Source organism: Sphaerodactylus townsendi, linkage group LG01 (assembly GCF_021028975.2).
Source record: "Sphaerodactylus townsendi isolate TG3544 linkage group LG01, MPM_Stown_v2.3, whole genome shotgun sequence".
NCBI classification, from domain to species: Eukaryota; Metazoa; Chordata; class Lepidosauria; order Squamata; family Sphaerodactylidae; genus Sphaerodactylus; species Sphaerodactylus townsendi.
The window spans coordinates 193,332,144-193,347,052 of NC_059425.1; positions in this window are offsets into that span (position 1 = coordinate 193,332,144).

Below are 14,909 nucleotides of genomic sequence, written 5' to 3' on the forward strand. Positions count from 1 at the left end.
TGAAATAGAGATATCTTGTCTGCCTCGACAAACAAGCTGCTTTATAGACAAACCCGTTCTGTTCTGAATTCTAGTGACAAATAGAACAAGAAGAAAAGCTTGGATTTATACCCACCTTTCTCTCCTGTAGGAGACTCAAGATTGGCTTACTGGCTCCTTTCCTTCCTCTCCCACAACAGACCTTCTTGAGGGCAGGTGGGGCTGAAAGGAAGTTCAAGAACTGTGACTAGCCAAGGTCACTTGGCAGGAATGTGGGACTGCAGAGCCCATCTGATTCACCAGATGAGCTCCACCACTCAGGGGGGAAGGGGTGGGGGAATCAAACCTGGTTCTCAGATTAGAATCCCACCTGCTCTTAACCACTACACCACTGGTCACCTCACTAACCATGCAATCCTAAACCGGTTATCCTTGAAGACTTACTGACTTCATCCAATTCGTTGACTTGACTAATTTAGAAGGGTATCTATCAAGCCCAATCTCGTCCAGATCTCAAGCTAAGCAGAGTCCGACCCTGATTAGCACTTGGAGGAAGACCACCAAGCGAAGCCAAGGAAGCAAAGGAGAAGGTGGCAGGCCACCTCCAGTTTGCCGTGCCATAGGAGCCCCATCCAATGGCTGCAATTTGATGGCAGTTACTTTAACAACAACTATCTTGGGTTGCTGTTGTTAGACCAAATCACGGGTGCATGATTTCTTCAAATGTCCTGCCTCCAAATCTAACAGCATATATTCTGATGGCCCCAGCTGCAGCACCGGTTGCTGTGATTCTAGGAATACTCATGGGGCCTTATCTGTGATAATGCATTTAACTTTTTGTTTGCTGGATAACCTGGGAACCTCAGAGGCAGAGACACTGTGCATAGGTCCTGCCAAAACATACATCTGACAAAGTTTATCCGATTAGTTTTGGCATGAAGTTGGTGCAGCCATAATTGAGTAAAATTTCCACGAACCTGGGCCAACCTTGAATTTATAAAATCTCGGATTCATGCTAAAGATTCACCTGCCCGTGGGCTCTGAAATCTGGCTGTCTGTCTGTCTGGGCATTCAAGAAGAAGAAGAAGAAGAGTTTGGTTACATCCCCTTTCTCTCCTGCAGGAGACTCAAAGGGGCTTAGAGTCCTTTCCTCCCCAACAAACACCTGTGAAGGTAGGTGGGAGCTGAGAGAGCTCTCAGGCTGTGGCCCAAGGTCACCCAGCTGGCGTGTGTGGGGGAGATGTGCAGGCTAATCTGAATTCCCCAGATAAGCCTCCACAGCTCAGGCAGCAGGCAGAATCAGAGCGGACCTCAGATTAGATACGAGCTCTTAACTCTGTACACTGCTTCAGGAAGGATACTGAAAACAGACGGGAATTCGAGCACATGGTGAAGCATAAAGAGAATTAAATTAAATACCCAGCACTGCACAGAGCTGACTGCATTAAAGCAGAGGCATCATCAAGAATTTCTTCATTACCAAATCTGTCTGGGGCTTGATCCGCTGAGTAAGGAGAGAAGAGCGAAAATACCTGAAATTAAACCTGGAAACACGGAATCGAAATTACCTGCTGAGCCACACACCCAAGAAACTAGAAGAAGATTGAGTTGTGCACTGGCCAATATTCCACCAATGCAATACTTTACACCATTCAATCTAGTTCTGTCTGGGCCGTGACTCATGAATCTCCAGAAGCTAAGCAGGGAGACCCTGGTTAATCATGGACAGGAGACCACCAAGGAATAACAGGATACTAATCATGGGAACGTGACACTTCTGTTAGTCACCTTGGCACCGGTAACAAAGAAGGGAGCAGGGGGGTAGCAGCGTTGCACCAGGCAGCAGCATACCTAGGGAGGCAACCAGGTTGAGAGATTTTTTTTGGTATTTTTTTAGTGGGCAGTTTTGGGCCTGCATGGGCACAGCTTTTGACTAGCAGCTCCAAGATTTCCAGGGGTTTCGGGGGGACTCTCCTGATGATACCACCAAGTTAGGTGATTTTGGTTCAGGGGTCCAAAATTATGGACTCCCAAAAGGGGGGTACCCATCCCCATTGTTTCCAATGGGGAGCCTAATAGGAGATAGGGGACCAAACCTTTGAGAGTCCCTTAACTTTGGACCCACAGACAAACTTCACCAAACCTGGGTAGTATCATCGGGAGAGTCTCTAAAAGGCTACCCTGAAAGTTTGATGCTGGTAGCCTAAAAGCTCGCCTACGGAGCCTAAAATAACTTACTAAAAAAATAAAAGCTCCTAAACAGTATGGGGGGGAGCAGCAAAACTCAGATTTTGTACGGGCTCCATTTTTCCCACAGCTAGCCAACACTCTGCTTGACACCTCTGCTGGGTTGCCATAAATTGGCTGATGCTTGATGGCACTGTACATACGCATGCAATCTAATCCCATTGAATTCTGTGGGGTTAGAAGTGTTCAGTTCTGTGTGGGATTGTACTGGGAGCTACAGATCAAGTAGGGGCATTCACTCCATCAGTTAACTGTCTTTGCAGGCCACTTAAAAATGGTTTAAAATTAATAGTCCTGGTCCAAATGTAATTGGTCACATAAGATCCCACCTCCACCCGCAGTAGGGATTTATCAAGAGAACAGTTTTCTCTCTGTTGCTGAAACATTCCAGCCTGTTGACATTGCCCACCAAATTCAGTGTAAGTAAACTCAGGTGAGAGCTCTGCTTCTCACTGCACAGGATAAAGTTCTTCATGATACAATTTGAAGAAAAGTGGGCACCTTCCACAAATAGTTTTCGTGACAGACCTAGAGCCATTTTCAGAGAAATGGCTCTCTTGGCAGCTAACAGACTTCGTCCCCTCTGCATCTGCACGATCTGTGGGGCTGCAGCTCCCAAACACATCCCAAGAAGAACCTGTTCAGGCAAACATTCCAGAAACCGGCCCTTCCCCGTCTGCGTCTCTGGCATGTGCCCACTGTTGGAATAAGCGACTTCTGCATGCCGCAGGACACAGGGGTGCTTTGTGTCTCACTCCCCAACTTTGTGATGTTACTTACTCTTGTTTGCCCTCCTTGTCTGGGCCAGGGACCACCCATTAACTTCCTTTCTTCCCCATGCTGGTTTCACTTCTGTTCTAGCCAGTGGGCCTTTCCCACTGTAGTACCTATGGCGTTGGTTGTGCCCACTTGTGCATTGGAAAAGTAATCTCTTTAGACTAGGTTTCTTTCTATCTACCTCTTTCCTGGAACAAAGCTGTGAACTGGAGATGCTTGGTGAAATGTAAGTTTACCTTTTACATTTATCTCTTGGGAAGTTCTGCAAACTGCACTCCACACACACCACTGGGCGGATATGACTCATGAAATCTAACACCCACAAAAGTAACCACTTGAACTGAGTTGTTTGCTGCTTCATTGAACATGGTATTTTCCTATGTTACATTCTTTCTGGAGACAAAGGTGATTCTCAATGCAATCCTAAAAACGCTTTACTGGGGATGAGCCCTGTGGTATAGGAGTCTGAGCAGATGTGTTTAGGACTTTTCTCAGTGGTGGGATTCTATTAGTTTATCTAACAGCTCACCCACCCACCCCCCACCGCCACACCCACGCCGCCCACTTACCTGGCTGCTGTGGAGGAGCATGGCTTTAGCCAGGAGGGAGGGAGGAAGGCAGCAGCAATGACGGCCTGAAGGCGAGGGAGAGGCTTTCAGGCCCGGACCGACCTGGCTGCCACCAGAGCTGCTCCAGGGAGCTCAAAGCCTGCTCGCCCTCCCTGGGGTGATGGGGAATTCAGTTAGTTAGCTACGGTTCAGGCGAACCGGTCGACTAGCTGAATCCACCTGACTGATTTCTCTGTGTACAACCTATGTTAATTTGCCACACAACATTCAAATGAAATCGTCAAGAATTTAGTTCTATCTGCCTAATTTTGCTTTTGTCTATATGGCCTCTTTGTGGCTCACGCATTTCTTGATCATGCTACAAGGTAATAGACACAAAACCCACCTACTGGCACTACGCCATGCACAGATTTGCCAGCTGAGGGGTGGGAAATATTGGAGATTTGGGGGTAAAACCTGTAGAGGGCACGATTTGAGGAGGGGATGTCTAAAGAATGAATGAATGAATGAATGAATGAATGAATGAATGAATGAATGAATGAATGAATGAATGGGCGAATAAATATAAATAAATAAAACCAGGTGCAACTTCAAAAGTGACTCACTTTGTCTCTAAGCAAACTGATGTCTACCGACTGGAGAGCAATTGCTTGTAATCAGGAGATCTCAGCCATTGGAGTTTGGCAACTAACCCTATACCAAAATCAATTAGGGCCACACATTTGGTCACTTAGGCCTAAAACAACATATGTTGCATCCAGGATGGCAACCGGACAGTAAGTGCCTCCTCTTTCTTCTGCCCCACCTGTAAGTACTGACCTTACATTGTGACACCAGAGTAGACTAGTGTTCTTGCCAGCCTGCCAGTTGGAGCTGGGTGAAGAAATGCAGGGAAGAGGAAAGCAACTGGACATTTAATCTAGCTGGCTTAGCCCTTAGAAGTTTTCAAGCTATACAATCAAGAAGATTATATTCACCCCACCCTTCCTTCCTTAACAACTTCCCTAAATTATGGATAGGCTGAAATGCCATTCAGTCGAAACTCGTGTGAGTTGTAAGTAACAAAGCAACCAGAATCTCAAATTTGAAATATACTTAAGAACTCCTTTACACAGAGGTGTAGCTGGGCCATACTGCGCCCAGTGTGCACTCTGCGTTTTCCATCCCCTCCACACACGTACTTGAACCGGCCTATGAAGTTACGGGGGGGTGAAAAGCAGCCTGTTCACTGGGACCTACACTTCCCAGGAGACCTTGGGAGCGATTTTCATGCCTGACGTCTTGACTATAATCGCATCCCCCTGCTCCCTGGTAGCTCCACCTCTGCCTTCGCAGCTTTCCTTACCTTGCAGACACATTTGTGAAATGCATGTATGAAGATATCACTACTCCAATTCGTCCTTTTCCACCCTGTAAAAATACAATTTTTTTTTTAAAAAAGACAGCAACAATCAAACTTGATTACTTAACACTAGCTTCAAAAAACAGGTTAAAACTTCTAAGATTCAGTAGCCCTTTCCCAGTTCTTTGTAACTGCCAACATATTTTCATTAGATACAGGAGATCAAAACAAACTATACATCAAGAGTGGAAAAAAATGAAACTAAACACACACACTCCAGCCCAGCCTCGGTAGCATCCAGCACGTGTTCTTTTTTCTTTGGCAATTCTAAGGCATGCCTAGGCAGTTTTGTAATTTCTGGCACAATGTGATATTCATATTCTGGAAAACCCTTCTACTTGCAACAGGTATTATTAGCCTTTTTCTTCTGACGCCTCTGATTTATGGCAGCAGCATCATTTGATGAGCATTTTCACAATGTTTTAAACTTGTTATTAAACACCGACACACAGTCGGTCTAGAATTATGAAGCGTTCCTAGCCACAGCTTGTTTCAAAATAGTGAATAAGCATTATCCTGTAATGAAGTAAGGAGGGAGGCTTATAACTGCAGTAAATCAAGAACAGCAAGTTGATCTATTTATTTAAGAAAGGGGAGAAAAAATGTACTGTCGAAGGATTTCATGGCCGGAATCCCTGGGGTTCTGTGTGGTTTCCAGACTGTATGGCTGTGTTCTAGTAGCATTTTCTCCCGGCGTTTACGCCATCTGTGGCGGCATCTTGAGGATACTCTAGACCTGATGCAGGCAAAACGTCAGGAGAAAATGCTACTAGAACACAGCCATACAGCCCGGAAACCACACAACACCCTGGAGGAAAAAATGGTTTAAAAGTTAATGGCTAGCTTTCTCTGGCATTATAGCTTTTTTAAAAAGCAACTTTAGGGAAGGGGTCATAAAGCAGAAGAGAAGAAATAGAAGAGTTTTGATTTATATCCTGCTTTTCTCAATTGTAGGGAATATCAAAGGGACTTATAAATGCCTTCCCTTCTTCTCCTCACAACAGGCACCTTGTGAGGTAGGTGGGGCTGAGAGAATTCTCAGAGAGAACTGTGATCACCTCAAGATCCCGTGCACCACAATGAGCAAGAACTCATCATTTTGATTGCTGTTTAAATGCACAGTTAAAAGACCTCAATTAGCATGGCACGGCTATGAAGTGCGTTGAGTGCTGCCAATTTGCTTCTGATCTACAGTTCAGGGTGATTCTCATTCTTTGTTTGACCAAAGTTTGATTGAGGGTACATGATGGTGTCACAATGTTGGGAAAGCAATATGATTTATGATATTGACCCTACAAGCGATGACCTCTAAAACATCCTATCATTAACAGCTTTGTTCCTTGAGTGTCGTATCTGCCTAGGGACAGAGGGGTGCCCACTTGTCCTAAAATCCTGATCCGTGGGGTGGGGCATAAAAATCGGCCTCCGCAGTGACCAGAGAGCTCCCTGCTGTCTCATGGATTTTTCGTGTGCCTGACCCCATCCGAGGGCAGCAAAATCGGCGAGGCAGCAGAACTACTGCCTCCAAGCGCCCTCAGCCCCACCCTGGACTTCCCTCCTTCCCCCCCCGCCCGGCTGGGTTCCCAGCTGGCAGCCTACAGTCTGGGCTCCCAGCCGGCAGGGAGGAGCCTGTTGGGGAGGTGGGCACTAGCCACTGCCCATGTCCATGGTGACATGGAGGCGGAGTTCCTAGGACAGTGAGGGTGGAGCCTGGGGCATCAGAGAGGTGGAAACTAAGGGTGATGATGGGGGCAGAGGCAGCAGAGCCAATTTGTCTCAGGCGCCATTTACCCTGGTATGCTTCTGTTGTTCAGGTCTTGCAAACTGAGGTTCTCTAATTCAGTCAATCTATTTCATGTTGGATCTTCTTCTTATCCTGCTGCTTTCAGCTTTTCCTAGCTTTATTGCATTTTCCTGTGAGGCTTGTCAAGGATACAGGAAGGCACATTTCGAACTGAACTACACAAATTGACCCACCAGAGTCTCACAAAGTTTAGAAGCAGCCAAGATGGTTAAGGTTCTGAAGTCCTAGCCATACTAAAAATTAAAATATGCGGACAAGAGAAAACAAAGGCACACTGAAGAAGAGTGAAAGAAACCTATATGATGACGCTCTGAAGCTGAGAGCATATGTTGCGTTTTGATCCAATAAGAAATACATATTTTTAAAAGTTGTAAAACTTATGGAATGCCAAAAAAATCACAAACATCTAAATTTGAGTTCCCCTTTGAGATGGAGGTCCAGGCCACATGGCCCACTTCCTACTCCCCTCATTGGCCCTGGGGTGAGAAATATGTAGTGTTAAGCACTGTGCCGTCCATGTCTGCGCCCAAAACAAACATGGGTGTGGAGATGGGTTCAAAAGGAAACTTTACCCTGAACTAGGCTGATCTTATCAGCTCTCAGAAACTAAGAGTTGACCCTTGTTAAGCGCTTGGATTAGAGACCACCAAAGGAAGTCAGGCCAAACAATTTTTTTATTACGTCATAGATCAGCATAAGGTTACATAAAAATACAACCAATTAAAAGATAAGTCCAATGTACTAAGGCCTTCTACTTGCCTGAATAAGGCCCGCTGCATAAAATAATGCGTTCAAACCACTTCCACAACTGTTTGCAAAGTGGTTTTGCCATTCCATACAACTTCAAAGAGCACTGAAAGCAAGTTTGAAAGTGCATTGTTCACATGTCTTGGGAATAGGCCTAATACTGTAAAAAACTAAATAGGTGACTAAAGTGCAACTGAATAATAGCATTTTATAGGTAATGGTAAGTCACATTCCTCCTATAAATGTTGAATAAATTTATTATGGTAAAAATAGAAGGAAAAATTGTTGTAGATCAACTACTAAAATATAAAGTTGATGAAAATGTTATTGTATATTATTACAAATGAATAACTGTTAGTAAGGCTCTCTTATAGTGTAAATTCTTTGGTAGCAAATGCTTTTCCTTATTTTTTCCTTATGTTGTTACTTTCCCACTAAATTTTGTTCATGTTTCTTTCGCATGTTCAAAATGTGGAAATAATAAAAAAGGATTATACAGAAAAGATAAGCTATATTAAAACAATAGAAATGTATATATTAAAAGAATCTGAGGTGGGAAAAAAAAAAAATAGAAACACAGAAGGTATAGGAACCTAGTGGAAGCGGGATAAGAATGTAAATATTAACAGGAAGAGAAAAAAGCTAGAAGCTTTAGGCAAAAGGAGGCAGGCACTGGCAAACAACCTCTGTTCGTATCTTGCTTTGAAAATCATATGGGGTCACTACCCTGTTTCCCTGAATATAAGACATCCCGAATAAGGCGTAGTAGAGGTTTTGCTGTAGTCACGAGAAATATAAGGCATCCCGAGAGTAAGGCGTAGCTAAAGTTTTGTTTTGGAAGCATGCCCCATGAAAGGAAAACAAGAAAAAATAAGACATCCCTGAAAATAAGACATAGCACATCTTTGGGAGCAAAAATTAATATAAGACCTGTCTTATTTTCAGGAAACTGCGGTATAAGACAGCAGAAACTTGAAGGCCTGTGACACTGCTTTGTTAGGAGATGTCTGCCTGTGCACCTGACATGGGTAAGATGTCCCTTCCATACCACCTATCATCTCAGACCACCCCCACAACTGGCTTAAGGAATTGGTTTCTCATTGGGAGCTACCAATGACATTGAAGAACGACCTAATAACACAGTAATGCGTGAACCTTTTGAGACCCGAATGCCCAAACTGCAACTCAAAACCACTTCTTTATGTAAAGTGCCAACCACGGCAATTTAACCTGAATACTGAGGTTTTAAGTTTATTAAAAAAGCGGTTGGCTCCGGCGCCGTTACTCAGAGTAAGCTTCGATTGAAGCAACCATGCAACACTTCGAATGGTGAATCACGACCCTAGGAGGGGTTTACTCTGAAGCAAACATTGCCCCATTACTCCCAGGTAAGGAGAGTTGTGCCCAGGCTAGCCTAGATGTGTGTGTGGGTGTGTGTGTGTGTGTGTGTGTGAGATTTTCCATACCCACATGATGAACCAGGGGCATACATTGAAAATGCTGGGGAAGAATTGGCAATAAAGGAAACACTTCTTCCGCGCCAACGTGTGATTGGTGTTTGGAATATGCTGCCACAGGAGGTGGTGATGGCCACTAACCTGGGAGGCTTTAAAGGGGAGGCGGACAGATTTATGGAGGGAGGGCAGTCTATGGCAATCTTGATCCTCCTTGATCTGAGATTGCCGTCTGTAACAGACCAGGTGATCAGGAGCAGCAGCAGCAGAGGCCATTGCTTTCACATCCTGCACTTGAGCTCCCAAAGGCACCTGATGGGCCACTCGCGAGGTAGCAAGAGAGCGCTGGACTAAGATGGACTTTGGTCTGATCCAGCTGGCTTGTTCTTATGTTCTTATGTTCTTTGCACGTATTGCCTACAGAAGGGCTCTGAGTGCCACCTCTGGCACCCGTGCCATAGGTTACGCCACCACTGCCCTAACGGGACTTCGCCTACCGGCAATGGATCCGACCACATGCGCTGCGGTTGCTGTTCAGCCAAGGATTCTGGCCTTGCGAGATTGTGCACACTTTATTCATGGTGGGTCCAGGCCAGCCCACATCCATGATCTGGGAAGAAAGCAGAATAAGGTGGCTTGAGCATGTTTACTATGAAAGGCAGGGTGAGGGTGCAAAGAACTTCACATACTGGGGCTTACTTTTATTCATTCATTCATTCATTCATTCATTCATTCATTCATTCATTTGTAGACCGCCCCATCCCCAAGGGGCTCTGGGCGGTGCCTCCTCCTCTGAATGCCAGCTTCAGGTCCACCGACAGCTACCCAACCCACTGATGCCAAACTGGGGCTCTGTTGAGGCTCTACAAGTGGTTCCTTGGGGTGCACCCAAAGTCTCTCTGGGTCCTGGCCACAAGCCCCGGTGGTTGTACTCTCTCAATGAAAGCTTCCCCTGCCTGCTCCTAATACTTGGGCTGCCAAGAACAATGTAAAGGGTCTAATTCTAAACTCTGCTGGGAATTTTGCCAAAAGTCAAAATAAAGCGCATCAACAAGGGACATAAAGGTGCACAGACTTTAAAATGTAATGTCCATGTTTTGCACCACTAACGTTATTAAATTACAAAGAGATGTGTCTCTTGGATAGGGTCTACCCTTGACCCACATTCCCTGTAAGCAGCGTTGGCTGGAGCAGCCACCATATTGGTACTGTGCAAGATGGTTGGCCGCCAGGGAGGGAGCTCTTGCAGGCAGCTCACTTCTGTGCAGAAGAAAGGAACTGCCTAGCAGTTTCTACCGTGGGTAAGAGGGCTATTGTCTACAACCATGGATTCATGCACACATTCCATACAACATCCCCAAACACAGAAACATCAAATCCACTACAAGTTAGAGGGAAAAACCAAAATTCTACCAATAATTTCCTGTCTGTTTATAAAGCTAAACACAAAGAATGGGGAATTTGCAAGATTCTATGGATGTGAATACAAACAGGAAGACTTCATGGATTCTGGGTTTGAGTTCAGTAGCACCATACTGAGAGACCATAAGATTTTGGTGTATAGCTTTAGAGTCAACACTCCCTTAGGTCTGGGTTCTTATATCCCAGTCACAAAGCGAAAGATGAAGCAAAAGAAGGAATAGTATTTGGGCTGTGGAAGGCAAGGAGGCAGGAAAAAACCGAAGAAGGTAAAATGCATACTGCTCTGCTCCACTTTCTCTGCAAAGGCGGGGAAAAGAACTGTGCTTTACCTGCTCTTGGAAACTGTAGGGCTTCTCTGATCTGCAGTGAAGTGGTGTTTGGTGTGATTGGTGTTTGGAATATGCTGCCACAGGAGGTGGTGATGGCCCACTAACCTGGATAGCTTTAAGGGGCTGAATTTATGGAGGAGAAGCCGATCTATGGCTACCAATCTTGATCCTCCTTGATCTGAGTTACCGTACCTTAGCAGACCAGGTACTCAAGCAGCAGCAGCAGCAGAAGACATTCTTTCACCTCCCTACACATGAGCTCCCAAAGGCACCTGGTGAGCCATGCGAGTAGCAGAGTGCTGGACTAGATGGACTCTGGTCTGATCCTTGAGCTAGTTCTTATGTTCCTATGATGTTCTTATGAGCGAGTTCTGAAAGAGGGGCCAAATGTACACAATGGAGAATTTGACTCAAAGGTAACCTCACGCTTAACCCAAAGAGACAAATGTGCACCAAAGGCCTACGAGGAGATTCTATCCTTCACTCTGAGCAGGGTCACCAGAGACATCTCGCTCACCAGTCCAGCTCCATCTAATGCTTCTGGACCAAGCATGTTCTCCACATTGCCCAGTCTGACCCCCTCTAGCCCATTCCTCTCTAGACTCCAGGGATTACTGTAAGTAAGCAACACAAGTGCCCAGTGCAATAGGAGATGGATTTAGATCTTTCTTTTTTGTTGTTTAATTTTTAAAGTTTACAAAACATTGACTTTAAGCGCAATGAAATGGCACAATACCTTTGGGTTCAGTTTGGCAGGTCAAACCTTTTCTCTGAGATTTAACACCTGTACCAGACAAGAGAGAGAACCACGACCTTTTAAGCACTGCATTTGTAACTTCACAACAAGTTACAGAAAGGTCTGTAAGCCCTTCTGCCCAGCTTAGGACCCTAAAGTGACAATTAAACAATTATAAGACTTTTACACCAACAACTTTAAAAGCAGTGTAGCTGTAAAACCAACAATTAAAACAGACAAGACAGAGTCAGGAAAGTGGATGCCAGACAAAGCAGTGGTAGAGACAAGGATCAGAACAGACAGGCAAATCTGCTAGGGAGGTGTTCCATGGTGTGGGTTCCGAAACCAAGAGATCCTTTCTCAAGTTGCCACCTGTATGGCCTCAGATGATGGGGACACTCAAAAGCCTTCAAAGATAACCCTACTTGGTTGGATAGATTCATAAGAGAGCAGGCAGTCTGTAAGGCAAGCGGGTCACAGAGGTCATAGGACAGGTGTGTGTCAAACATGCTTGGTCTGGGGCTGGAGGTCCTTATTGGGCCCACAAGCCAGCTGAGGGGCAACCCCCCCTCGCTCCAAATCTGGAACTGGGGGGGGGCAGGTTGCTGGCGTGAAAGACTGATAGAGTAGGTCTCGAAGCCACCCACTCCGCTGTAAGGTTGCCTGTCCAGGCATCCCCTCTAAGCGCCAGGGACTTTTCACACCCTGCAATACATAAAATTTGCCGGACAGAATCCACTCCAGAATACACCTTGGCTCATTCGAACTGCAGAGATAATGCACTTTCAAACTGCTTTCAGTGCTCACTTTGAAGCTGTGCGGAATAGCAAAATCCACTTACTTGAGCGGTTGTGAAAGTGGTTTGAAAATGCACATTATTTTGTGTATTATTATTGGAAGGGGTCTGTGTGGTATTTTTAGATCTGACAGAAGGGGAGGCCAAGGCTCTTGGTAAAAGACTATAAACAAAGCATGATAAGCTCTGTGTCTGTGCTTTTACAATTATTCTTCCTATGATTTTAGTAAAAGCTCAAAAGGTATTTTATGCTGTCGCTTTCTCTCTAAAGAAGTTTGGCCCTGGAAGGCAGATATAAGACTGTACCATGATGTATTTTGTGTGGATTTTACTTATCGAGAACCCTGGGTCCTTTTGTCCTTGCTTTGCATCTACTTTAATCTATAACTCATTTTTAAAGGTTCAAAAGTCTAGAGGTTTCATAAAATGCAGTGAGAACACTGGGTTTCTTGCCCTCTTCCTTTTATTATTCAGTTAACATGCAGAGCCGGACAGTATTTCAATCATTTATATAAAAGTCAAATATTTTTTTTCTTTAGGCCCATTTATTTTTTCTTAAGCTACCACACCAGCCACCGAATTACACAGGCTGATTCCGCGTGGGCCAAAAGCAGCGATGTGAAAATGGTGTGAAAATGGGTGTAAACCCTTTTTACACTGTTTTCACGCTGTTTCCACCACCACTGTTTTGGCCCATGCGGAATCAGCCACCATTCTACAACAGGTTAGGAAGAACAGGGGTAAGGAAAGTACAGAAGAAGATGGAAATGGTTGGGAAGGAAACTATAGGGCTTTGGTGGGGGGGGATCAGGAGTGGAAAAACTTAGGTACTCCCCTCATTTTGGCACAATGACAATGAAATGTGTTTGCAAGGATGGAATTTGTAATTAAATATATATGTATGGAGTATCTAGATAATGCAGAGTAACCCCTCATCTTATGAAGTTAGATTCATGGAAGGCGACCACCAATAGCTACCTAACCATGGTGACTACAAGAATCTCCGCATTCAAGTAGTAAACTGTAGGAATACCAATTATAGAGGCACAACATCTGGAAGATCTTAGCCTTTATGCCACCTCTTTGGCATATGCTCCAAAATATGGTTGCTATGCAAGCAAGCAGCTGGACCTGGAGTGGACCACTGATCCAGTAAGTTGCCTCTTAAATTCTCTTAGAGACTCAAATGTTGTTTTCAGAAATATAGTTAAGTAGTGCTAGGGATGGTAAAAGGGTGTGGAGATTTGACTGCAGGGACTCTCCTTGGAATCGCCAGGGATGCACATGGACAACAGCCACCTTGAGGGATTATAATAACAAAGAGAATCCAGATGAGACCGAATGGGAAGAGTTGGTGGGATCTAACCCCATCACGAGGGCTTTTAGAGATCACAAAGCAGCAGAAGCAGGTTGGCATTTTGTTTGCTACACAGGGAAGGGAACAACTGATCGTAGGTTCTTCCTAATAAGAAAGCGTCTGCTGACCCGAAGAAACATGATGTTAATTCATACCGCACAGATGGGGACACCCATTCAAAACATCTCGGGCACATGCCGAAAATGCAATTTTGTCAGGGTCCTGTTAATTTGAATCACAGTCATGGAATGAAGAAATAAATGGACTGGCACACAGGTCATCCTGAATTACATCTGCTCTTACAGCAACGGTGGCAGTGGCTAAAACAATGGCTAAGAACAGGTGCACTCTGATCTGGAGGAGCGGGTTTGATTCCCAGCTCTGCATACAGGCTGTGGAGCTTATCACAGGAATTTCAGTTAGCCTGTACACTCCCACACATACCAGCTGGGTGACCTTGGGCTGAATGCAGCTTGGGGCTCTCAGCCCAACCCACCTCACAGGGTGTTTGTTGGCCGAGGAAGGGCAGGAGATTGCCATGCCCAGGTCTGCAGGAGGGGATATAAATCAAACTGCTTCTTCTTCTTCTTCTTCTTACCAGGTAGTTGTCCCCGTTGGATTTAAGCATCCGTGTTACATCCTGGAGGTTGTGTAAGTAGGTTTCCTCAAGGGCAGCTAGCTGGGAAGGAGAGCAATAATCATCTGTGATGTAAGTCAGGTCAGTTCATAACCCTCCTCCATCATGTGATCCCGAGAGGTAGGCACTCCTAGGTAGACAAGAACAGACCAGTAAAAAAATAATGAGCAGAGAACCTTTTCGATCTACTGACAAAGTAATGAGCCATTGCTGGTTTAAACACTTCCATTCAAATCTCAGTTCCTAAAATTACAACAGCCATATTCAGTTCATTAAACGGCTATGAAAACTTTCCAGGGGAAGAGTTAGAAAATAGACTCTAACCTGGAGAACCCGAGTTTGATTCCCGCTCCAACCCCCATGAAGCCTGCTGGCTGACCTTGGAGCTAGTCACAGTTCTCTCAGAACTCTCTCAGCCCACCAACCTTACAAGTTGTCTGCTATGGGGAAGGGGAAGAAGTTTGGGAATCACCTTGGGGCTTCTTACAGGACAGAAGAAGGGGAAGGAAGGTGTAATCCCAAACTCTTCTCCCTTCTTTTTCTCTTGTTCATTTCAATCCTGATTCTATCTCTCTCCTATCACTGGATTAAATTTAAGCACTGGGGGGGGGGGGGGGTCAACCAGCAAGCTTCATCTGTAGATGTAAGGAACT